The 24,924-nt window shown below is 34.6% G+C and overlaps 1 protein-coding gene and 1 pseudogene across 3 annotated transcripts in view; both read right to left on the reverse strand.

Annotated features, from left to right (window-relative positions):
- Positions 1-24,924, reverse strand: part of ALCAM (activated leukocyte cell adhesion molecule) — a 196,382-nt gene that overhangs the window by 168,719 nt on the left and 2,739 nt on the right. The window lies entirely within an intron of this gene.
- Positions 15,285-16,042, reverse strand: LOC119257558 (60S ribosomal protein L9-like; annotated as a pseudogene).

Below are 24,924 nucleotides of genomic sequence, written 5' to 3' on the forward strand. Positions count from 1 at the left end.
GGGGAATAGAGGAAATGGAGAAATGTTATTTAAAGGCTACACATTTCCAGTTAAAATAGTGTAGGATAAGGGAAAATGTCAGGCTTTTCTGCCCTCCTGCCATCAGGATAGATGATGGATCCTTGCGGAACTGAATGCATGCCTGATGGCGGACACCTGGAATAGGGTGTGGGCATAGGTAAATGGGATTCACCTGGGCTGAGACTGGGCTTTTAAGGGCGGCGTCACGGGGACACCAACAGCAGCAGAAGCCGAAAGAGAAACCAAGAAGCAGCAGAACGAACAAAAGAGCAGAGAAGCAGAGAGAACTCCAGAGAGCCCAGATAGAGTGAGGATTTGCTGGGGGCCCAGGAGGCCTGCCAGCCTCCTGGCCCCCCAGCACCCCTGCCTGCTGTGTACTGGGTAAATCCCAATAAAAGACCTGCAAAAAACCACTGAGGACTCTGACTCCTCCTTTACCCGGTCTGCTGGATCAGAAAACCTGCTCTGTGCCCTGTTCCTGACTCCACAAATATTTACAAGTTTGGAGATCTAAAGTTATAGCTAATAATACTGTATTATATACTTGAATATTGCTAAGATAATAGATTATAAATAGTCTTAACACAAAAAAGAAATGATAACTATGTACTAGAATGGAGGTAACACTATGCTAGCTAATACTATGGTGATAATCTTTTTACAAATTATAAATATATCATATCACTAAGTGAATTCCATTATACAACTTAAATTTACACAATATTATGTGACTATAATTTAATTAAAATGAGGGGAAAAGGAGAGAAAGGAAATAGATATTAGGCTTGGTCGATCTCTTAAATCAAAAGTTCTTCAAAACTTAATAAAATTAAATTATTTTGAAATTCTTTTCAAATATTTTGTACATGTAATGATAAATGTTTTGTTTCTCTTGTTATTTATAAATTAAATAAAATTTAAAGCACATGTCAAAAATTAGCATTCAAAATCTAATAATAAAATATCTCTTTCACCAACTGAAAAGTAGAAGATTTCAAGTATCTACAAACATTCTATAAAAATTACTTTACCTGGGGCCTCCCTGGTGGCTCAAGGGGTTAAGTCACAGCACTATCAAGCTATCAACAGCCACTGCAGCATGAGTTCAATCACTGGCCAGGGAGCTGATCCACATGGCACAGCAGACCTCTCCTGTCTTGCCTACTGTTCCCCTCAGCAGTGTATTTCAGTCGATCCTCCTGTTCTGCTTCCCATTCTGTCTCTGGTGAATCTTCTCACCCAACACCTCTGGTCTAAAGCCCAGCTCTTGGATGCATAAATAAATAAATTTTTTAAAAATCACCTCAATTATGATGCAAAAGAGATAATTACTTTTTTCATCCTTCATTTTTATGTTTAAATTCTCCTCAACTAACCTTATCAACTTTCACAGGACAACGAATTACTCTTTCCAGATATCATACCTTTAACTTCAATTATTTGAAAACAGGCATATTGACAACTATGTCTTAAAAATTTGCAAATAAGAATAAAGAGACTGGGCCTCCCTGGTGGCGCAAGGGGTTAAGCACCGCACTATGAGGCCATCCTCAGCCTCTGAAGCACAAATTTGATCCCAGGCCAGGGCAACCCACATGGCGCAGCAGACCTCCCCGACTCGCCCACTGCTCCCCTCAGCAACGTACTTTGGTCAATTTGCCTATTCTGTCCCCCACTGTCTCTGGTGAATCCTCTTACCCCCGCATCTCTGGCCTGTACCCCAGCTCTTGTATTCATAAATAAAATAAATCTTTAAAAAACAAAAAAAAAGAATAAAGGGACTATGCAAAGTGAAATAAGCCAGAAGAAGGAAGAAAAGGCCTTTATATGGTCTCACTCATAGGTAGGATATAAAGGAAACAAAACAAAGGGTCAAACAAAAGCAAACTTCCAAAACAGTCTCTAGAAATCTGACTGTAAAACTAAGGTTACTGGAGAAGGAAGAAGGTGCAGAACAAAGAGCAGAGGCAGCCCAGTGGACTACGGTGGAGAACTATGGGTGCCTTGGTGGTGGGTACAGTATGGTAACATACATCTGAAGAGGTGTGATGCCATACCTCTGAATCATATAAACAGTTGTAAACCAATGCTATCTCAATTAAAAAAATAAGGATAAAATAATTAATAAGTTGGGGTAAGAGGATTTAGGACAATGTTTGCTACTTTTTAAGAATAGTTTTTGTTCAGAGGGATGCAGGCTGTCTCCTGAACAAGTTAATTTTAGCCAATGTGTAAGAATACTCTGTATTCTCAGAGCAAATGCAACCCTGCTGAATGAGAGCCAAAATTTTCTAAACAGAGTGACCCTTGTTTGTCTTTGTGTGTACTGACCAATTCTTTGGGATTTCAGGGGTGGGAGTGGAGAAGAGAGGCAGATTTTCACAATTACAGCCATAGAAGTTCAACCTGCTAGATTAAATCAAAAGATAAAAAATTCACAAGGCAACATTAAAAGCATTGCAAGATATAAAAAATTAACATTAATGACAATAATGGGTATAGTCTTTAGATTATTTTATTCACTTTTTTATATTGAAATCTGACACGCAAATTTAAAGCGCTGGAAACACTACATCTACTTAAGTATAATAAAGGTGTATATGTGGAATAATATTTATTTGTTGTAACAATTTTTTGTTAGCATCTTAATTTATCTGGTTATTTGGCAGTTTGGCAATAAGTAAAGTAATATGCTGACATAGTATTAGATTTTTATTTATCTTTTTAGATTTATAAAGTTTGAAAGAGAAGATGAGTATTGTAAATGTAGCAACAATGATTAACCAAAGCCTCAGGAAGGTTACAGGCATGCTATTTATTTTCAAGTAAAAATGTAAAAAACAAAAATCGTCAGGTTAGCAAATATTTACTTAAACATGTTAGATACTATGATGGGTATAGAAATAAGGTAACCAGGGTCTAAACTATCTGAATAATTTCTGTTGAATAGAAGGTACATTTATTTTGAAAGGCAAAAAACCATCAAACTCAACTAGCATTCCTAAAGAAAATGATAAGTCTATTGCTGTCAATGTTTTAAGTGAATTTCAAACATGCTTTGTAGGAAATTCACACTAGGAGTTGTGATTCTATGTACTTGGGGTGAACTGCCCAAAGTCACTTAAAATTCACAAGGAAAAGAGTTGCGAGTTAGAACAAAATAAAGGAAGTGTAAAGGTAGTGACAAAATAAAAGGCAGGCATATGAGGGGTCAAAGACCTTTCTGCTGCTCTTGCCAAAAGGAATAAAGTGAAAGGCAATTCCAGAGCTAAAAAAAATGCAGACATGAAGGGTGTTAAAAATTGGTAAATATTACCAACTTCTCTATAAATATCTCTCCTAAACATGCTATGTTTAGTGGCTTAGGGTACAAAAGATATGATGAAAACAAAAGCCATAAAAGAGGCATTCAACTAGGAAAATAATTTACACAACAAACACAAGTGTAGTCACTCCAGCTGGCATGCTGCTATCCCTCTTAATTATTGCAATAAATTAACTGCCAGCCATCACTTTTAAAAGACTATGGAAAACTGGAAGGTAACCAAAAGATCAGAAAGAAAAGCTTTATGTTAATATAAAGTGATGATTTAATTGGAAATCAGGCCATAGTGCTGATGATACATTGTTTGTTGATACAAAACAAGGTAGCTTTGTCTTTGAAAATTTTATGTGACCTTGCAAATTTCTTGATAAATTGATAAGTAACTACACAATTTGTGCATTATCCACACTCCAGATTGCAGTTATAGGAAGCATTTTTACTACTGGAAATAATCACAAAGTGGGACTGGGTCAGCAGAGGGTAGGCTAATTGAAGATATGGTCCACGACAAACAGCATTGCCCTCCTCTAAAGCAGCTGTCCTCAAAGTATTGCATGACCAGCGGCATCAACAACATATGGAAATTTGTTAGAAATGCAAATTATACATCCTATATTAAAGTACTAAGTAGGAAACTCTACAGCAGAACCCAATAATATATGCTTTAGCAAGTTCTCCAGGTGATTCTAAAGCATATTCAAATTTGAAAACCACCTAAATGAAAGCTCCATGGGTTATACTACTGTTCACCACTGTATTCCCAGCACTCAGTCCTTATAGACACACAGCAAAAAATACTTGCTGAATAATGAATTAAAAGAAAATAAAATGGGGGGGGGGCTTCCCTGGTGGCTCAAGTGGTTAAGTGTTAGCACTATGATGCAATCTACAGGCACGAGTTTGATCCCTGACCAGGAAGCTAACCCACATGGCGGAGCAGACCTCTCCTGTCATGCATGCTGCTCCCCTCAGCAGTGTGTTTCAATCAGCCTATTCTGTTCCCCACTCGGTCTCTAGTGAATCCTCTCACCCTCCCCACACCTCTGGCCTACACCCCAGCTCTTGTATGCATAATTAAATTAATCTTTAAAAACAAAAACCTGGAGTTATAGAAAATAATGTGCCTTTCATTTAAAAATAATCTTTTTTTTCTAAATAAAGCAGATATAAAAAGATATTCCAGGGGCCTCCTCAGTGGCGCAGCGGTTGAGCACTGGGCTGCGAAGCTGCCTGTAGCCTCTGCAGCACCGGTTCAATCCCCGGCTGCCAGCGAGGGTCCCACATGGTGTGCAGACCTCTCCTGCTGCCCGCTGCTCCCCTCAGCAGTGTATTTCATCAGTCTGTCTGCTCTGCTCCCTGCTCTGGCTCTGGTGAGTTCTCTCACCCTCCCGCGCTTCTGACTGTACCCAGTGCTTGTATAAATAAATAAATAAATAAATCTTTAAAAAAAAAAAAAAGACATTCCAAATGATCATTTTAGGTTATTTTTAGTACTAACAAGTGACTAATTTCATTTACATAAGTCAAACTTTTCAAAAACAATGAAGTTTTAATAAAACTTTAATTTTAACCATTTTAATAAAAAAACAATTGACTTCTTTTTCAAATGTAGAGTCAACTGTATTTGAAAAACCAAATGATTTCTAAAAGGATATTATGACATTAAATTCAAAAGTAATTCTGAATTTGTGGTTTCTTTGTTATTGTTTATGTGGGAGGAATATTTTAAGCACTGTTTTACTTCTTGATTCTTTCTTGTCCTCCTACCTTTACACCTTGCTTAATCAATCCCTATTTGCTTCCAAGCTTAATTCTGCTCCTTTGGTTTACTTCTTTTGTGCGGTCCACAGGCCTATTTAGATCTCTTCTATTCTAAACTTTCTCAAGAGAATCAAATTTCTTATTTCTGTGATCTTCTATTTATATTCTTATCATCGTCAAAATCCATTGTCTGCATTGTCATCCAATTATCTGCATAGTTGCACACCTTTTGAATACAGACACTGAATCTTAACTCATGTTTATCTAGTACAATATCAGAATGCAATGACTTGTTCATAATGGCCATCTGATAATATTAATTATTAAATTAATTAAATAGTGTTGCAATAAGTGAGTATTACTTTGCCTCTCCAGTCCCTTCTGTTACATCTCCAGTTTTGATGAAACAGCACAGAAATCTGTCAACTTTCCCTCCTTTAATCATAGTTGATTGGTCCTAAGTCAGTGGTCACAATGGTGGTCACTTTATTAAATGGGGGAGGACCTATTATAAATCCAGGAGTCAAATGGCATTAGAATCAAAATAGTATGAAGAGAGAAGGCACATTAAAAAAAGAAGTGATAAACAGAGAAAGAACTGATAGCATCCACGCCCTTAATTCTAATTAGTTAAATATTTTTCAGAAATATAGTCATTGGATTGCCAAACTTTCTGCATGGTTGCAGTTAATAGTAAATGAAAAAAAAAAAAACACTTTTCAGATTAAATAACTTTTTTTTAAAGATTTATTTATGCACACAAGAGCTGGGGTACAGGCCAGAGATGTGGGGTGTGAGAGCATCCACCAGAAACAGAGTGGAGAACAGAACAGGCGGACTGACTGAAATACACTGCTGAGGGGAGCAGCGGGCAAGACAGCAGAGGTCTGTTTCACCATGTGGATTTCTCCCTGGCCGGCTGGGGATCGAACTTGTGCTGCAGAGGCTGTGGATTGCTTCATAGTGCGGTGCTTAACCCCTTGCACGGCCAGGCAGGCCAGACTAAATAACTTTTCTCATGACAATAAATGCATGAGTGTCAAGAGAAGGCCATAGAGCTGTGTAGTTTTAAATATACTCCATGTAATTGAAATAAGGACAATAATTTTTAGGAGTACTTTTTGGACTATGTTTCATATTTTATGCTATCACAAAAATATTGATAACTGATCAAAAATCCTTTGGGACAAAGGTCCATTTTACAAAATCACCCTAGGATGAAGCAGTCAAAGGAAAATCTGAGGCCTAAATAAGTGGAAAGGGCTGCAAAGTAAAAGAAGAACATCTGTGGCCCTCCTGAAGATAGAAAAACTTAGACATCTAGGAGTGAGGTGACAGCTTCCTCTCTACAGTTATGTGTATCAGTAACAGGGAACTAAAACATGTCTCAAGATATCTACACGTCCCCTGCCCCTTACACTTCTAATTTCAGTAATGACATTTCAGACACAAATATATTTGGGTACAGGGGTAGGAGTGGTGGGGGGAGTCATGTGTTATGAGCCACACATGAGAAGTAAAAGGGAAACTAAATATAATCTATCTATTGCCCCAAAACTATTCTGTACTTTCTAGTGGTTTCAATTATCTAAGAATTAATTTGATTATTTCAGTTTTAGCTGTTTTGCATGTCTTTAACCATACTTTAGTGGAAGTGCCACAGAATTCTGACTACTGATGTGACATTCTTCAGGAAACAGACTAGAGCTATACTGCAAAATCACAGTCCCTTTTGTTGCTTCTTAGCTGTTGGATTACTATGGCACTTGAAGGGTTTCATAATGTCTTTCACATACTATTCATCACAATTCAGAAGTTGAAGCACTTTTACTTAAATCAAGCCAAGTTTAATACTTGACAAGTAAGGTCAGCTAAAATACTCTGGAATCATTAAATACATATATTCAGGTGCTCATTATATTTTTAATTTAAGAAAAAAATAACATTTATTCCCTGCTATAATTTTAGTATTTTATTCTTTCAGTTGATTCTTTTAAAAGAAGTTTATGTATATTTCAGCATCTAATCTCTGAAATAGCTCTTGACTAGCTGTGAAGTAAATGTCAGATACAAAGGAGGGTCTAGAAGTCAGAACGATTTGGATTTCTAAATGCCAAAATACAATCTAAAAGAAATATATCATTAACCTACATTGGCAGTACCTAAAAGAATCATTTTATGAATGATGTTCCTGAAAAATGCCATAGATAATAGCTATAGGAAGATTGTGGCCAAGCGGTATCTCTTTGAATCAAGTTAGTAATAAAGATGTTTTTGTATGACTCTATACTCAAAAGTTTCAACCTTGATGTTGCATAGATTTCTAGGAGGATTAACTCTGTCTCATAAACTTTAGCCCTGTTAAATTTCTCTAGCAAATCTCCAAAGAAGAAATAAAATTTAATATTCACCCTTTTCTCTAAGCAGTACTTAAATTAGAACAAAAAAATGTATTACTTACATATATCTACACTTTAAAATTTTCTATGATTAATGAAAATAGTTTGGCTATAAACATTTTTCATATTATCTGTGATGAGGTCATACTTCTGAAAATCCCTGAGACTGTTAGCTACTATCTATGAAGGGCTATGTATGTAACATATCAGGAAAAAAAATTGTTATTGGCAATTTCTCTTATATTTAAAATTACCACATTTAAATGCACTTAAAATTAAAAATCAGATGATATAAACTCCAAATCATTCTGAAATCTTACATGCAACTTCACAGAAATAGTAGATTTCTTTTGTTCTTTTCTTCTGTTGTATTTTTATTTATAGCACAGAAATAGCTGATACCAGAAATCAAATAATCCTAAATCTGGACAAAGCATATCATTTGTGTAATATATTTATGTAATGTATTTTGTTGTAAACATAATGAGGGTAATATTTCCTAAACACTGGTTATTCCAAAAGTGTCTAATCAGACACCAGATTAAATAATGTTAAATACATTTCTTAACAACAGGATCTACCAAGTTTACTTGTACTGTGAATTCTAAAAGTGACTGTAAGTATATACCACCTTTAAAATTTATTTGAACATGATCTAATTATTGGTACCACAAGAATTGGGGACATTTCTCCAGGACTACTATGCCACAAGCTTCAAAATAATCCATTCTGTGTAAACGTGGTTCAACCTTTGGTGTCAGAAAGTTACCAAGTTCCTGTTTGTCTGTTTTCTTCTCATACTCACAAGTGTGAATTTATTAACTACGCGTTTGAACAATATTTTAGTAGTCATTATATAGACTTACATTTTTAGGTTTGCAAATCACTTAAAAACACCAATCAGCAAACAAACTCTGCAAATGTGATTTAAACTTAAATGTGGACTGGTATTTTTTGAAATAACTAATAAAAGTGAAGAATAAACTTAATTCCAAGAAATTGTTATTCTAAAACTCCATAATCATGGATGGCAACATCTGTAATTAAACGTTCAAATTTCTCAATTCAAAATAAGTAAATTACTAGTTTGCAAGTATCTCTTCTACAGCTTTGGTAGTGGCACCATTATTTCAAAGTTGTATTGCTCCCTGTCATCATAATTTCACACTCTGTTAATGCTTGCCTATATTGCACTTATATTTCTATGACTCAATTATTTTATTTTTGGTCCATGGTAATTTTCAATCTCAATCTGCAAAATATTACATGACTAGCTCTTAATTGAGTATTCTGATGAGGATAAAAGAAGCACAAAAAGAAACAATACAAAGATCATTTTTTATTGGGCTGTGGAATAAAATCACACTACACTCACAATCACATGAAAGGAAACCACTCAGTTCTAGACTAATATTGTCATTAAGAAAAACAGAGAACTGAAATATGAAGTGACTAACCAAGTTAACCAGAATCCCAGGACTGCTGACAAAGGCAGAACTGAAACCTAGATCTCATACATTCTCACTGGTGGTCAGGCCTCACAAAAAAAATTCCTGGTCACTGCTATTAAGTTGAAATGATCCTGATCACTGCTATTGATTCAACAATAATAAACCAACACTAACTATGAAATGTTTTCTATTTTAATGACTAAATAATTAAGCTAGTGGAGTGCAGGGACTGTTCACATGAGGCCTGTTTTCTTAATTTCTTGTATTCATTTTGTTTTGTGAAGAAAGTATATTTATTTAGTTATTTTTAATTATTTTTTTTTCTTTTAAAGATTTATTTATTTATTTATACAAGCACTGGGTACAGTCAGAAGCGCGGGAGGGTGAGAGAACTCACCAGAGCCAGAGCGGGGAGCAGAACAGGCAGAAGGACCGAGGTACACTGCTGAGGGGAGCAGTGGGTGGCAGGAGAGGTCTGCGCACCATGTGGGACCCTCGCCCAGTGGCTGGGGATCAAACTGGCGCTGCAGAGGCTTCGGGCAGCTTCATAGCCCAGCGCTCAACCACTGCGCCACCGGGGAGGCCCAAGAAACTATATCTAACAATGTAGTTATGTAGTTAACAAGTACACACTGGTTTTGTTGTGAGAATCAATTGTTGTTTTTTTTTTTTTTAAGGTTAGCAGTACATTTTGTATCCTGCAAATATCTCAAAAGAAATAGCTAATAGATTATGCAATATTTCCATAAGGAAAAGTAAATAACCAACACAAAGGTAAAGTAAAAGATGATCTTATGTTTGAAGTGTTCCTGGGCTTTGTTTGATGGTTTCTTAGTATTTTTCTGGGTGGAGAGGGTTGTTACTTTTATTTTTATTTCTGTCATTCCAATAGCTAAGTCATTTGGAATCTCAACCTGTTTAACTACTATGTACCGCAGTGGAAAATATAATTACTCCTCAGTTATTCTAATTATTTCTCTTACAGAGAAATCTCTAAATTTCTATTTAGAAAATGAATTTGGATAACAAGGGGAGACAGCACTCAAAATATGTCAATCTGAAATATCATCCACACCTAATATAGTAACAAGAGTGAAACTGGAACTATTGGGAAAATAATGTTTGTAGTGTAACCTGTTCATACTACCTTTGATGTGTGTTTTCACATTAAAGGATTAAGTCAGAAGGAAAAAATTCCAAACAATGGGGACTGTGCTTGAAAATAAATATAATGATACTAGTTATTAGTAGTTCCTGAGGTAAGGCTTTGTATCCAAATAGGAATGTTCTTATAAATGTACCTGACTCAATGTGAAGGACATAATATATCTTCCTGCACAACCCACTACTCTCTAACAAAGCAAATAAAATATATATTTACTTTGATGTGCCTATCAGTCTTATCTAGACTGTCTAGAAAGCAGGGTTTCACGTCTAGGGCAGGGGTAAAGGGAAAAGTGGTAGGAAGTTAGGATGTGAGAAAAGTCATGCAAAATTCAAACATAGTAAGAAATGTCCCTAGCCAATGAGAACTAATTTAATCGGGCTCTATTTGTAAATAAACCAAGAGAGGGAACTTGTAACTAGGGAAAAAAATCAACAGTATGCTAGCTCTGAATAGGCCCCTATTCATTCAGGCCAGGCATGAACAATTGTGCAGATGTAGAGGCACTGTTCTACCAAAGGCATCTTTTGGATTTGCCTCCCTAACCCTATATCCATTTCTTGTTCCTTCAAATTTGTTCAGTCATGAGACATCCTTTTTTCAGAATTTGAATAATCACCAATGCAGTTCTGCTATACTCATTTCTCTAATTCCAACTTCCTCTGCATATATATGATGGTAACTTTATTCCAGTCCCAGCCTCATCTTCAGGTGAAGGAAAGCAGAAGCTCTATGTTCAAGTCTAATCTCAGGCCAACAGACCTCTGGGTTTAGAACTGACCACTCAGTAGTGTATTAATAGTAGATGTTCCATCCCTCTGTGGAAGAATTGTTTCAAAAAACACTGTCTTTCTAGATTCTCAATTGGTTTAGTTGTGGACTGAACCTGTAGACAGAACACAGATCTGAGTACATTCAGATATGCTCAATGCTCAGTTGGAAACCAACAGTACACCCTACATTCATAGAATTTTATGATTAAATTATATTCCCTAGCATTATTTAGAAACTGATTACACTCAGAATTCCTAAATTTTAATAAAGAACCATGAATTCACATTCTGTTATTAGAGAATTTGATAAACACTGTTAAATTTGGCCAGTAATTCTTAAAAATTATGTGAGCCCTGCATCAAATTTCCCTGCAATAAGGTCCTTTCTAGTCACTGTTCTTTCTCATTCAAGAAAACAAAATAAGAGAATGTAGTTATTTTAAGGAAAGATTCAAATTTGAAATTACTAGAATACATTATCTGTAGGTATATCAGCAAAGGAGACAGAGAAAAGTGTGTTATAGTATGATGCTACTAGTTCACATAAACAATCTGTGGCAATCTAAATTTTAATTAACAATTTCCCTTTAATGTTAGTTTCCAAGTCTTACCTTTCTTTTCTGCCTATAGAGAGACATTGTCTCCTGTACTTCCTTCAGCAATATAAGGTGTTCTCTAAGTATCACTTGTCCTCATAGTTTATTTTAGAGTACTCACTTTTCCTGTGATCACATCCTTCATCATAAAAATTAACTTTTTACATATATTTCAGAAAATAAAATAAAATACTTGTTGATAATGAAAATAATTTGACTCCATTAATTCTGCTTCCATGGAAAATTGAGAGGTCTATTATTTATATGTCATCATGTATGTCTATGGAAGAAATGTCTATGGGTGGCAACAATGCTAATGTGAAAACTATGTTAGACGCCAAGAATCCAAGATCCAAAATGTTATAGAAATGAATAACATTTTTCAAGTAGGAGAAAAGAAACACTGTCATGTAATCTATTTGCAAATAAACTAAGGGAGGAAACCCAAAACTAACATAAAACTGACTTCTGACATGGCATTGCTATGGCCCAATTAGTTTTATATACTTAAAGAAAAAGTCACACTTACTTGGCTTTTATTTGATAATACTTTACTCAGCTAATTTTTGAGTATGCTATACTGTATTCAAAAGTCCTACATTTTGAAAGAATGAAAGTAAGGCTAGATTTTGTTATTCTTAAAATAAAAAAGATCAGCCTTTAACCTTAAAGTTGGTTACACAAATATACTGGCTACTGTTTTCTAAAGCACTAGTAAGCATAGAGCATTGCTGGCACTCAATAAGTGGGAACAATCAGTAACAGTGTGTTGGATCTTATTGGTTTATCTGGACATTTACAACCTGTTAGAAAAATATTAGCGTTTCTGGGCAGAAATTCAGAAGAAAAGTTGCCAATCAGCCCATATTATCAAAAACTGACTAACTAGATTGTCTAAGCGGAATGACAGAATAAAACCTAGAAGTTAAAATTCAGACGCAGGAAGAATCCAAAGTAATGAAATACTTTATAAAAGAGGCTTTAAGTAAAAAGATTATAAGAATTCAGATTATTTTGCCCAGAGAACAGACATCAGGTGGATTTAAAGCTAGATTTTCAGCTATCAAATACCATCAAATAATGAAATACTATAAGAAATCCAATTCTGCACTGCCTTCTATAGTAACAAACTGTTTTATGTCAGTTTCAAGAGCACAAGGTTTATTTTCCAATAAAATGAAATCTGTCCATTTTTTTCAAGAATTTTTCTTTGATTTGTGTCTGAACTTTTAAAATTACTCAAATAGTATATTATACTTTTGCAAAAATATATCAGACTTTCTTCAGGTGATCTCTAATTCTTCACTGTTAATAACATTCACAGCATGGCCAACAAAACACATGCATGTTCCGTAGTACAAATATACTAAATTTTGTCTGCAAAACTGATCAATTTGCTCATGAAATCTTTTTATAATACTTATTTCTATATTCAGCAATATGTCCTGGTCCAAAAGTTTAATATAAGAATTAAAAACAAGACAAGTAACTATTGCCAGTCATTTACTGCCTATTGAAAATGAGTTCCTCTAATTATTCCAGATAAAAGGATAATCCTACTATCTTCAATAACCTACAGTTTTGAAAATAAATTACCTTAGATACATCTCTGTATATTTTTCTGGATGATTTTACATTTAATGTTCAATGTTCATCAAAGATATAGAATATAGTCACTTAAGTTTCTGTTTTATGTTAACCTAGATTGATACCTGGAAGAATAATTAGGCTAACTTATTTCATTTTCACTTATTCTTCATTGCATAGCTTTGTAAATTATGATAAATATTGGTTTTTTTTAAAGAACCATACCTCATAAAATTTATCATTCTTTAAATTCTAAAAGCAAGTGAAAAAAGTCTCAATGAAGATATTTCTTACTCAAATGTAAATACATGTTACAGTTTTAAATAGGCTTTACTAATAATCAAGAATTCTAATTTTGACTACTGCATTTATTCAATTCATCATATATGTATTGGGAATATACTCAATATCAATAGACACTTAGCAGAAAACAAGATAAAGAAGATATGGTTCCTATCTCCAGGAACACAAAAATCTGCTAAGAGAGCTAGATGAGAATAAACAGGTAACAGAGTATAAATGAAATTAGTTCTGGAACTGTAATTCCAGAATCTTAGTGACTTCAGGAAAGAATTTCTTGACATGGCATCTACACTGTGTTCTGAAGAATGGGAATATAAGTTATTCAGGGGAGCTAAGTGATGAAGGAGGATATGAAAGAATGTTTCAGAATAAGGCAGTGACAAGAATAATAACCTCAGAGAACTAGAATACAGGGCATACTTAGACGTATGGCTAGAGCATGGAGTTCCAAGAAAGACTATTGAGGATGTTAAATGTAATGATAAGAAGCTTGCATTTTATCTGTACTTTACCAAGGTGTCACTGAACTATTTTCAGCAAACACCAGATTTCATTCATATCTTTTATCATTTTGATGGCAGAGGGAAGAAGAAATTAGAAAGCAGCTAGCCTGAATGTTAGGAAATCCATTAGATTATGTCTATTTTTTCACTTCCTTAAAATTTTATTTGCTTTGTGCTCTATAATACTCGGAGTTTACAGAGTCTACCTATACCTGTATCTACATTTTAAACACACACCCATTCATACTCCTAAGTTACCTCTAGCTTACTAACACTAATGTACTAAAGTCACAGTATGTCCTCAGACAGAATGAACCAACCATAAATGGTCTGCAAATTACTTTTAAATTTAGATATCAGCCTCACGACTGCAATACAATGATGCTTTATTATCAGACAAAAACTGTTATAGTGAATTTGATACAAATAACTTAGGGACACATGCTGAGAGTTTGTGGCTGCATTATTAGTTTTACATAGTAATTTCAAGGTTGATGTCAATAAATAAAATAAAATATGACATCATTCTCATTCATATCCATTTCTTGAGTGGAAAATAAAGATAGAGTAGGGAGGTGCTTCAGCTGACAATTTAATATTTTTGAACAACTTAGAGCCTCTCCTCTTTATGTACTCATGAGGATAAATTGGATTTATAATTGGAATGGTAGAAAATTAACTGAAATTAAATAATTGAAGAGTAATAATTTCTGAGAGCTTATTATTTAACAACCAACCACTGAGTAAGCTTTATGTGTGTTAATTTATTTAACTTTCATAACAACCTTACGAGACAGGTAGTATTATTCCTTTGCAAGATAAGCACAATCTCCTCAGTATTCCCTGGCTAGGAGGGTGCAGTGAATACACAGATTTCAAAACCATATAATATGACTTTAGAAACATACTCTCAAACCCTAATCTATAACTGAAAGTAAGCACAATAAAATGAGCACTTACTTTAAAGAATGCCTAAAACTGTAATGAAAAAGCCACAGGCTTCAAACTTCAGTATTCCAGAAAAACAGATAATTAATTTCAGTATCAATTTTTTAAAGATTTATTTTTTATTTATACAATAGCTGGGGTACAGGCCAGAGGCGCAGTATGTTGATTCACCAGAGACAGAGCGAGGAACAGAACAGGCAGACGGACCAAAAGCACTGCTGAGGGGAGCATCGGGTGGACAGGAGAGGTATGCTGCGTCATGTGGGAATTTCCCTGGCTGGCCGGGAATCGAACCCATGCAGCAGAAGCTGTGGACAGCTTCACAGCGCTGTGTTCAATCCACTGGCCACCTGGGAGGCCCTCAATATCAAATTTTTAAAAGCCTCTCCATGATGGGGATTCTTAAATATGCCAAAGAACTGAGCCATTTCTTTTTTTTTTTTTTTCAATGACGACTTTTATTATTGCATCTCAAAGATGTATCACAAATAGGTCTAAGAAATCATCCATTATCTTGCTGCTCTGTAGCTGGACAACTTAAATCTTACTCATCAGCTTGCTGAACTGTTCCCTTTTCAGAAACATAGATACCATCCAAAAATTTCCTGATATCCTTGTTTTTAACTGTCGTGGCTTGCTGAATCAAAGCAGCTGAATTTGATACAAGTTCAATGTCATTTCCTTCAAGAATCAACTCATCTTTCTGGGCTTGAGATACTGAACAAGCAACACCTTGTCTCATCCGAACCCTGCGAATGTATTTTTCACCCAAGAAATTTCAGATTTCAACAAGAGACCCATTCTCCTGAATAACAACGTTGATAGGGAAGTGAGCATACACAGACCTCATCTTATAACGGAAGCCCAGTGTAACACCCTTGATCATCTTCTGTACATGACTACAGATAGTGCGAACAGTAGCCAATTCCTTTCTATTTCCCCACCATTTGTCAACCCGGAGCCTCTTCTTTTTCTTCCCAAGCAAACTGAGTTCAACATTGATGTGATTGAAGTCCCTCCGCAGGGTGCCTCTGGGGCCCTTCACAATAACAGTGCAACCCTTCAGGGATATGTCAACATTTTCTGGAATGTTGACAGTCTGATTGCTGAGAATGGTCTTCATTCTTGCAGTAGCTGGGGCAAAGAGCCCTTTCTTTAACTGGTATCTAAATTTTAGTAATAAATTAGGAGTCATTATGTGTCAGATTAAACAATTTTCTGTGAACTCAATATTCATTTTGAATTAAAAATGTGGGATTGCTGTTTAATTTTTTTCTGAAATGTTCAATCAATTGTCATAAATATCACTGTTAATAAACCATTCTTTCACCAACACTATGAAATGGAGTTTTATAATATAATGTACATCAAGATCCTATAACACATACATACAATTGCTTAGAAATTATTTTTCTTAATTGTAGTTCAAGAAAAAGTACCATTGATTTAAGTCAATGCAAACATGTTAAAAGTGAATCTCATAAAAAGTATGTGGTCCTCCCTGGTGGCTCAAGGGATTAAGACGCAACTTATGAGGCTGTCCACAGCCTCTGCAACATGAGTTCGATCCCTGGGCAGGGAGATACCCACATGGAGCAGCAGACCTCCCCTGACTTGCCCACTGCTCCTCTCAGCAGTGTAGTCAGCCAATCCGCCTGTTCTGTTCCCCACTCTGTCTCTGGTGAATCCTCTCAACCCCCACACCTCTGGCCTGTACCCTAGTTCTTGTATGCATAAATAAATAAATCTTTTTTAAAAAAATAGTGTATGAAATACCAGGATGACATATAAATGATGGATTATCAATTTAAAGTGAAAATACAGTTGGAGTTATCTAAATTAGGGCATTATCTGAATTACTATATTTGATAAAATAAAAAACGAGGGGAAGATGTGAATATAGACTGTTTCCACATTAAAAAATTATATGATTAAGACATAAGACCTGAAACCATAAAATACATGGAAGGAAATACAGGTGAAACACTACGTGATATGCACATCAAAGACATCTTTACAGACACATCACCCAAAGCAGTGATAGTGAAGGCAAAGATAAACAGCTGGGACTACATCAAATTAAAGAGCTTCTGCACAGCAAAAGAGACAATAACAAAAACAAAGAGAAACCCCACTGACTGGGAGAACACTTTTGCACACAACACTAATGATAAAGGACTGATCACAAAAATCTGCAAAGACCTGATGAGACTCAACAACAACAAAGAAAATAATCCTGCCAAAAAATGGGCAGAAGAGCTAAAAAGAAACTTCTCTGAAGAAGAAATGCAAATGGCCAACAGGCATATGAAAAAATGTTCAACATCACTTGTAATCAGGGAAATGCAAATCAAAACTACCATGAGATACCATCTTACACCAGTGAGAATGGCACATATTAAAAAAAACTAGCAACAACAATGTTGGCGAGGATGTGGAGAAAAAGGAACTCTCCTGCACTGCTGGTGGGAGTACAAACTGGTCCAACCACTATGGAGAGCTGTGTGGAGATTTCTAGACCTACTAAACATAGAGCTTCCATATGATCCAGCAATTCCACTCCTAGGTATTTACCCAAAGGACACAGAAACATCAATTCCAAAGAGCACCTGCACCCCTATGTTTATAGCAGCACTGTTTACAATAGCTAAGCTTTGGAAACAACCCAAATGCCCAAAAATAGATGACTGGATCAAGAAGATGTGGTACATATACACCATGGAATATTACTCAGCATTCAAAAGAGATAAACACATGCAATTTGCAGCAACATGGATGGCGCTGGAAGGGATCATGCTCAGCAAAATAAGCCAGAAAGAAAAAGAAAAATACTGGATGGTCTCACTCATATCAGGAATCTAGAAAACTTATATAAGGGACCAAGAAAATGAATAACTATAAGAAAGTAAAAATCAAAATCAACAAAAAACTATGAACCAGAGAACACTCTATGGGTGGTAGGGGGCGGGGAGGGGAGGGATTGGGGTCAAAATAAGGGGGTTGCAATTGTATGGGGAATATAAAAATAAAATTTATTTTAAAAATTATATGATTAAAAATCTAAGCAGAGTAATGAAGAAAAATACCAATTATTTTTCCTCTTTGACTGAAATGTACAACTGTTTTGACTTAATAGATAGTACTAAAGTAATATGAAAAATATTCATTAATTTATCATTGGACATAATTTTCTTTTTTGATGGCTTGGTACATTAGAGTAAAATATCCTTCTCAAGAGTATACTTTAATTTTTTCTAGTGATTTATTATCCAAAGGGTACAAAGAGCCAAGAACTAGGGGTTTAAAATATACATTATTTGTGGAGGAATTTTTTGAATGTCATTAATAAAAAATATTTTTCAGCTTCCAAAATACTTCTAAGATTAAAATTATAATTTTAATAATCTCACTATTACAGGGTACCAAAAAATGTTACAAATGGAATCAACCTAGCATGCTCATGAAGTAGTGGAGCTCCCTCTATTGAATTACAATTGAGATAATATGCCTTGTATTTAAAATCCTAATTTTATCATCAGCATGACTACATTACAATAATTGCAAAATTTTTCTCTGTAACTTCTTTCAAATTACAGACACACATACCCATTATCAATTTCTAAACTATATCCATGCTTATTTTGGAGTATGTTTTCTTTTTTCCTTAATACTTTTTGTTTTGGGGAAATTACATTTTAAGATTGTAGTTTTCAATTTGTGTTCTTCTTTTGTTTTCTTTGAGTTGATAAAACTGAAATGCTACTTGACAGATATTGGGACTATGAAACATCCCAATAAGAATATGAATTCCAATTTAGTTATGGAAGCCCCAAAATGTATTCAGATGGAACTGAAGTAAAATCAGATATTTCACATATTATTCTGATCTGAATAAACTGGCATATTATATGATTACTGAAAAGTGTAACTCATAATAATTACTGGTTGAGAGTCCATTAGTGCCACATATTGATAAATACTCTGTACGCTATTTATTTTTTGAATATTCATCTCAAATGAACTTAGCAGCGTTGGTATGTTCACTTTACACATGAGAAAACAGAAACAACAGAAAAGAAACTAATGCTCAAGTCCACAGCCCAGGCTCTTGAGCTCCTATGCAATAGACTCTATGCTATCCATCCACAGTCTGTAAAACCTGTGAGCACTGAGAGTCTACAAAATTAAAAGAAATTTTTTTTAATTATCATGGAACTATAGTTATAATGTATACAAAAATGAAAAAATATTTCTCAGGCAGTCCAAATCTTTCATAACCATTTAGATCAATTCTAAAAATTCATATCCTCCAAACCATAAAAGTTCTACTTAAAAGTTCTACTCCTTTATACTATTTCATCATTTACTTTAGAAAGGAGACATACAGATTATCAGCTAAGAAAAAAACAACTGTGCAGATACAGGGTTTGTTTTAATAAACATATACTTATTTGACATTCTAGTATGCTAAGAAAAGCAATTTTATCTTATACTAAACTGTCACTTCTAAAAGAAAACTTCTATTTAAGGACTACATGAGCATCCACAAGGCTTGCATGAGTAGGAGATTAATCTAACAGGGTAAATCCAAATATGTATTACATTTTACTCTTAAATGTGATAGCAAAAGCATTATTCATACTTAGAGCCATGCTCATCTTTGCAAAACTAGAAAACCAACATAAAAATTCTTCTTGCAAGGTGTCATACCTATCACTAGATAGAGAAGATACTTGCAGAATAAAATAGACATGCTACAAATTTGAACATTGAATACTAAGTATCAGTGTTGAAGCTGTTTTATTCATGAAATTACAAAATGGTCTATAAAGCATGTTCCCACTTGATTTGTTTAAAGGAGTGAAGTGTAAATGCAAATATTTGCCGTTATGAGTATTTGAATAAGATCAAAGAGGCCCTCTTCTGAACCCCACAACTGGTAAGGAAATTAGGGAGATTACAGGAAAGTATTTGAACAACTTCAAGAAAGTTCTGAGAACTTCCAACAGCTAGAAGTCATCTTTCTTTTGCTTGACTTCTTCAGTACATAACTCAAATACCACTTCCTGAAAAAATTGTTCTCTTCCCCACTCTGTCTCTGGTGAATCCTCTTACCCCCGGACACCTCTGGCCTGTACCCCAGTTCTTGTATGCATAAATAAATAAATCTTTAAAAAAAATTGTTCTGATTTTTCCCTAAACTCTGGACCAAATGTGATAGGATCTTGACTCTCTAGTAACTAGTTTATTGCAGTATCCCCAGCCCCACAAGCACAATACTTTGCACACAGTGAGCACTCAATAAATATTTATTGACTAAAACCAACATAAATCGAATGTGGTATCATTACTTGAGTTTTAATCTTGGATTGACTAATAATGTGACTTTAAGCAAGCAGCTAAGTAATTTTGAGACTACAGCTCCAAAGGCTTGAATCTATGAGAGGCATTCATGGAACTAAGAACACTACTGTCTCTAAAAACTATGACTAATTTGCTATTTAATTTTAGAAAATCTCTTAACCTATGTCTTCATCTATCTCAGCTGTCAACTAAGAGAATAAAACAAGAAGAATATTTAAGGCACCATCTCATTTTTTTCCAGCCCTTTTATCACATTTTACCTTTTGACCATGAATTGCATCTCTCTCTCTCTTTCTTTCTCTCTCTCTCTCTCTCTCTCTCTCTCTCTCTCTCTCTCACACACACACACACACACACACACACACACACACACTCTTAGTTTTCCATAATTTTATTCCCTGGGGAAGATAAAAAGGCTTCAGCAGTAAGAAACAGTATTCTTACTGGACACTGTTTGAAACTCAGTAACTGTCATGTTTTCTGTCCAAGGATCTGGAAGTGACAGGTGTAAACTGTGGATGCAGAGCTAAGGATCTTCAGTAAGAATGCTTGCTGCTCCATCTCCCAGTACTATTGTGAATGTAGATTGCAAAGTAGTCCTAATTCTCCCTCCTGGTCTTGATCCACCTTTAAAAAATTTTTTTTAATCCATTAATTCAATAAATTAAAATGATTTTCTAACTCTTGAATCTGAGCTGGACTTGTCTTCACTAATAGAATGTGGCAGAAGCAATGATCTGCACACTTCTGCTTCTGTAAAACCCCTGCTTCTACCAAGAACAGGGAGTCTATTAGAGCATGGGAGAGAGTCAGTTTCCTCTGAACAGCCCTGAACAACCAGTCAACAACCAGAAGGAAAGTTACCTAGATTAACACACGAGAGACTACAGTAGACTGAAGACATCTAACTAAAATCAAACACACCAGCTGCACAGATTAAATTGTCAATCTGAAAAACAATACCATGGTTACAGTTTTAAATGACTATGTTTTGAACATAGCATAATCAACTGATAAATTCAATAAAGTAGCTTCACTCCTTCTAATGTTTTTTTGTTCCATTAGAGCCAGGCAAATTCCATACCCAGAACTCCCCAACTATCAGGGAAGATACTTGGGAATATAGTGAGAAAAGCTTTATCCACAGTGTCAAATGCCCTCTCCCTTCATTCCATCACATTAACAAGATCAAAACTCAGGGTCCTTTACTGTGTATGCTTAGATAACACCTTCTTTTCCAACCAAAACCTTTAGGGTTTTCTGAGTACTTGAGACACTCCAGAGAGTTGAACTAAATAATATGTGGGTGTTTAGTCAGATTTGGCATAAACTATTCTGGCCATCCTGTTTATTGGCTGTCCCAAATCAGGTCACCATTTCTAACTGGTACGACTATTATAGCTTACATGTTGTGCAAAAGACTAGAGCAATTCCTTCAGTTTTATAGACAATGCTAGTAATTTTTTTTGATTCAAAGTGACAGCTGAGTTACTGAAAAAACCTTACAGAAGAACAGAATGGGAATTGCACAGTTGGCTGAGATTTCAGGATCAGACTAAAATAGGCCTTCCCGAGATATCTACTACTCAGTAAAGCTCCCAGGTGAATTTCTATTATTCTCTTGGTATTTCAGGTCAATTCAGTTCAGTTTCCATTCCAAATCATGGAATCCTTGATGTTCCATACCCATTAACATTCTGGGATTCCAGGCTATAACTTTGTATCTCTTTTATACTTGACATTAAAGAGGAATATATCCCCTGACTGATATTTCACTGTAGCTAATACTTTAAAAAGGTTAGAAATACACACTTTGTCAGGATGAGAAATGCATTTCCAATAGTTAAATATGCTAAGACAGACATACGGACAGGTAAGTCATTAATAATTATGGTGACAACACAGTGCATTCAACTGCACTTTCCAGAGTGAAATAGGCTACCATTAATAATTATATCAGGACATCAAGCACAAACCAGGACTGTATTAGATATGCCAAGATGAATGGTTCATGGATTAGAAAAGGAGATAATTTGGTTTTTTGCGGGGGAGGAAGGGAGAGAGAGTCGAATGGCAGGAAAGGAAGCAATCCGGAGAAGCTCGAAAGCAATCTAATTTCTGATTAATCTATTTTATTTTCCCACAGTTTAGTTTCATTATGTTGAAGTACTATGAATTCTTAGAAGGTCAGACACAGATATGTTCATTGAAGTACCTCAACTAAAGTTGAATTCAACAATTCTTTAATTAGAAACTCTTGGATTGTGCACAACTCTGATTTCCCCTTGAATGGTATGGATAAATGAGAACTGATTGGATAAATAAGAGAAAGTACTAAAAGCTAATTTTATTCTTGGAACATATACTACAATAATGGACTCTGATAATAGGTTACCATAAAACAATTACTGAATATCACAGTACATTAGGAACTAGTACTAGCTGAAATATATATATATATGTATATAAAAGGTGTCCCTCTAATAATAAAGGGGTAAAGAATATAAATGTTATTCAAACAGAGAAACTAGTTGGATGAAAATATCAGTAACTTCAAATATATAATACTTTGTACCCTATAGGGATACTTCTAATAACTGTAGAATTTAACCTTATCAAAGCTTGTAATATCTTTTCTTAAATAAGGAAGATATATTCTGGCGTTGACTTTGTTCTCTGTAGGGAAGGGAAAATTCTGCCCCAATGAAAAAGGTAATGAGAAATGTAAATGGACACTTTTCTGGTCTTTTTCATGTCTTATTGAAAATAAAAAGAAGCTGCTATGCAAAAGTAATAATTGAATAAATATTCATTCATCATCCATCACTCCTAAGAAAACTGTCTTTAGAATTCTCATGAGCTATCTCTTATTTTAATAAGCCTCATACATTCAAGAGTAAGAAATGAGATGGGCCTTTATGAAATCCTAACAATGAAGGTAAAATTAAAACTTTGAGAGGAGTTCAAGTTTCTATGTATACACAGAAGAACACAGACACTTTTGAATCATAGCTGCACCTATGCTGCTTGCCTGCATATTTGGAATATATAATGCATGTGTCTACTTGAGTTAATAGCTTCAGGGAACTAGAAATCTTTGATGATATGTTATGCTAAATAAAAGGCCACAACAGAAAGAGGTGTGTTTGGGATATAAGACAAGGTGATTACATAAAGCATCTAAAATACTCCCTGACAAAGTGCTGCCATCTTATAACAAGTAATGCTGACAACTTAGATAGTACTCAATTTTATAAAGACCTGTGTTTAGCAACATAAAAACATGAGCAAGAAAAAAAAAGGAGAAAGGAAGAGTAAAGAGATGCTTTTGCCTGCTTTTAATAAAATGGTCAAGGTGATAATTAAGGGGAGTAAATTAAAGAGTATTATTCTATTTACAATATAATAAATTCTTAATGTAGCCTGTTTCACTTGAAAAATTCTATGCTGATCAAGGGAATTACTAATATCACTGAAATCAGAACCATGTAATATACAAGGAGAAAAAATTACAGATTAGAAATCAAAAGAAAAAAAATAATTTTCCCAAGGTTACAACATTCCTCTATGACATAGCTAAAAATTAAACACATGAGCACTAACAGCACTATAAAGAATTTTCTGGTAATACTCAAGATTATTAAAATAGTTTTTTATTGATTTTCTTATTCTTAATAAGTCACCAGTAGACAACCATTCTCTTTCAAGTTTCTATTTAAACTAGTTTGAATTTTCTAAAAAGTCAGAAAGTTTGGAATTATGTCATGAAAATATCCTGGAATCTACAGATTTAAAACAACAGGAAAGCATTAGTATTTTCTAGTTCCTTCTTATTGTACTTACAACCGTATGTGCAGATTAGTGTCTTTGTTTTAGGGGCATTTTTAACATATAAATATGAAGCTTTTTCACATTAACATGTTAGCATTAACCATCACTTATGTTTCATTGTAGGAATTACACAAGCAGTTCAAATAGAGACTGACTTCCAGGAAGTTACACTAATCAAGTATTTTGAGACCTAAAAATTTTTATCATTGTCTTTTCCCAGGGCAGTGGGAAACTAATTCCTTTCCATCATACATCTTTTTTTTTTACTAGACCTATTCAGGTCTGAAGAAAATATAAGATAATATAACGAGTTTATAAAAGTAGGGGAAAGGATAGAAAACCAGCCATTGAGGTCCACTGACATTTTTCTAATACTAGATTTATACTGATTGTGCCTATTAAAACTGTCTAAAAGAAAATATAATTGGAACATGACTGTGGCACCCAAATTGGTTATTTACCTTACAACATTGGAAACAGAGTTTTGAATTGGCAGAAATCTCAGCATAGATCCTTAGTCTATCCTTTTATTTACACTTGAGAAGCTGATCTCCCCTAAGGAGAAATGACTTGGTGAAGTTCCTGAGGCATATGGCTCTGAGCCAAGCTTAGAAAAACAGCTTCCTGTAAATAGTACCCCATTAAATTGTAAATTACTATTGAATTTAATAAATCATCAAGAAAAAAAAGCAATATTTACTGACTACTAAGCACTTAGCAGTTTTAAAATTAATAATTTTTAATAGTACCACTTCAAGCAGTTGAAAGTTCATTATCAGAGGTTATGTTTTTCCCAAGGACTATTGAAATAAAAGCGTAAGTTCCAAACATAATATCCCATTGGCGTAAAAAAAAAAAAAAAAAGAGCTTTAAGCTTACTAATGTCATAGAATGACT

The sequence above is a fragment of the Talpa occidentalis genome, unplaced genomic scaffold (assembly GCF_014898055.3).
Source record: "Talpa occidentalis isolate TD23 unplaced genomic scaffold, MPIMG_talOcc4v2.1 talOcc4.4, whole genome shotgun sequence".
Lineage (NCBI taxonomy): Eukaryota > Metazoa > Chordata > Mammalia > Eulipotyphla > Talpidae > Talpa > Talpa occidentalis.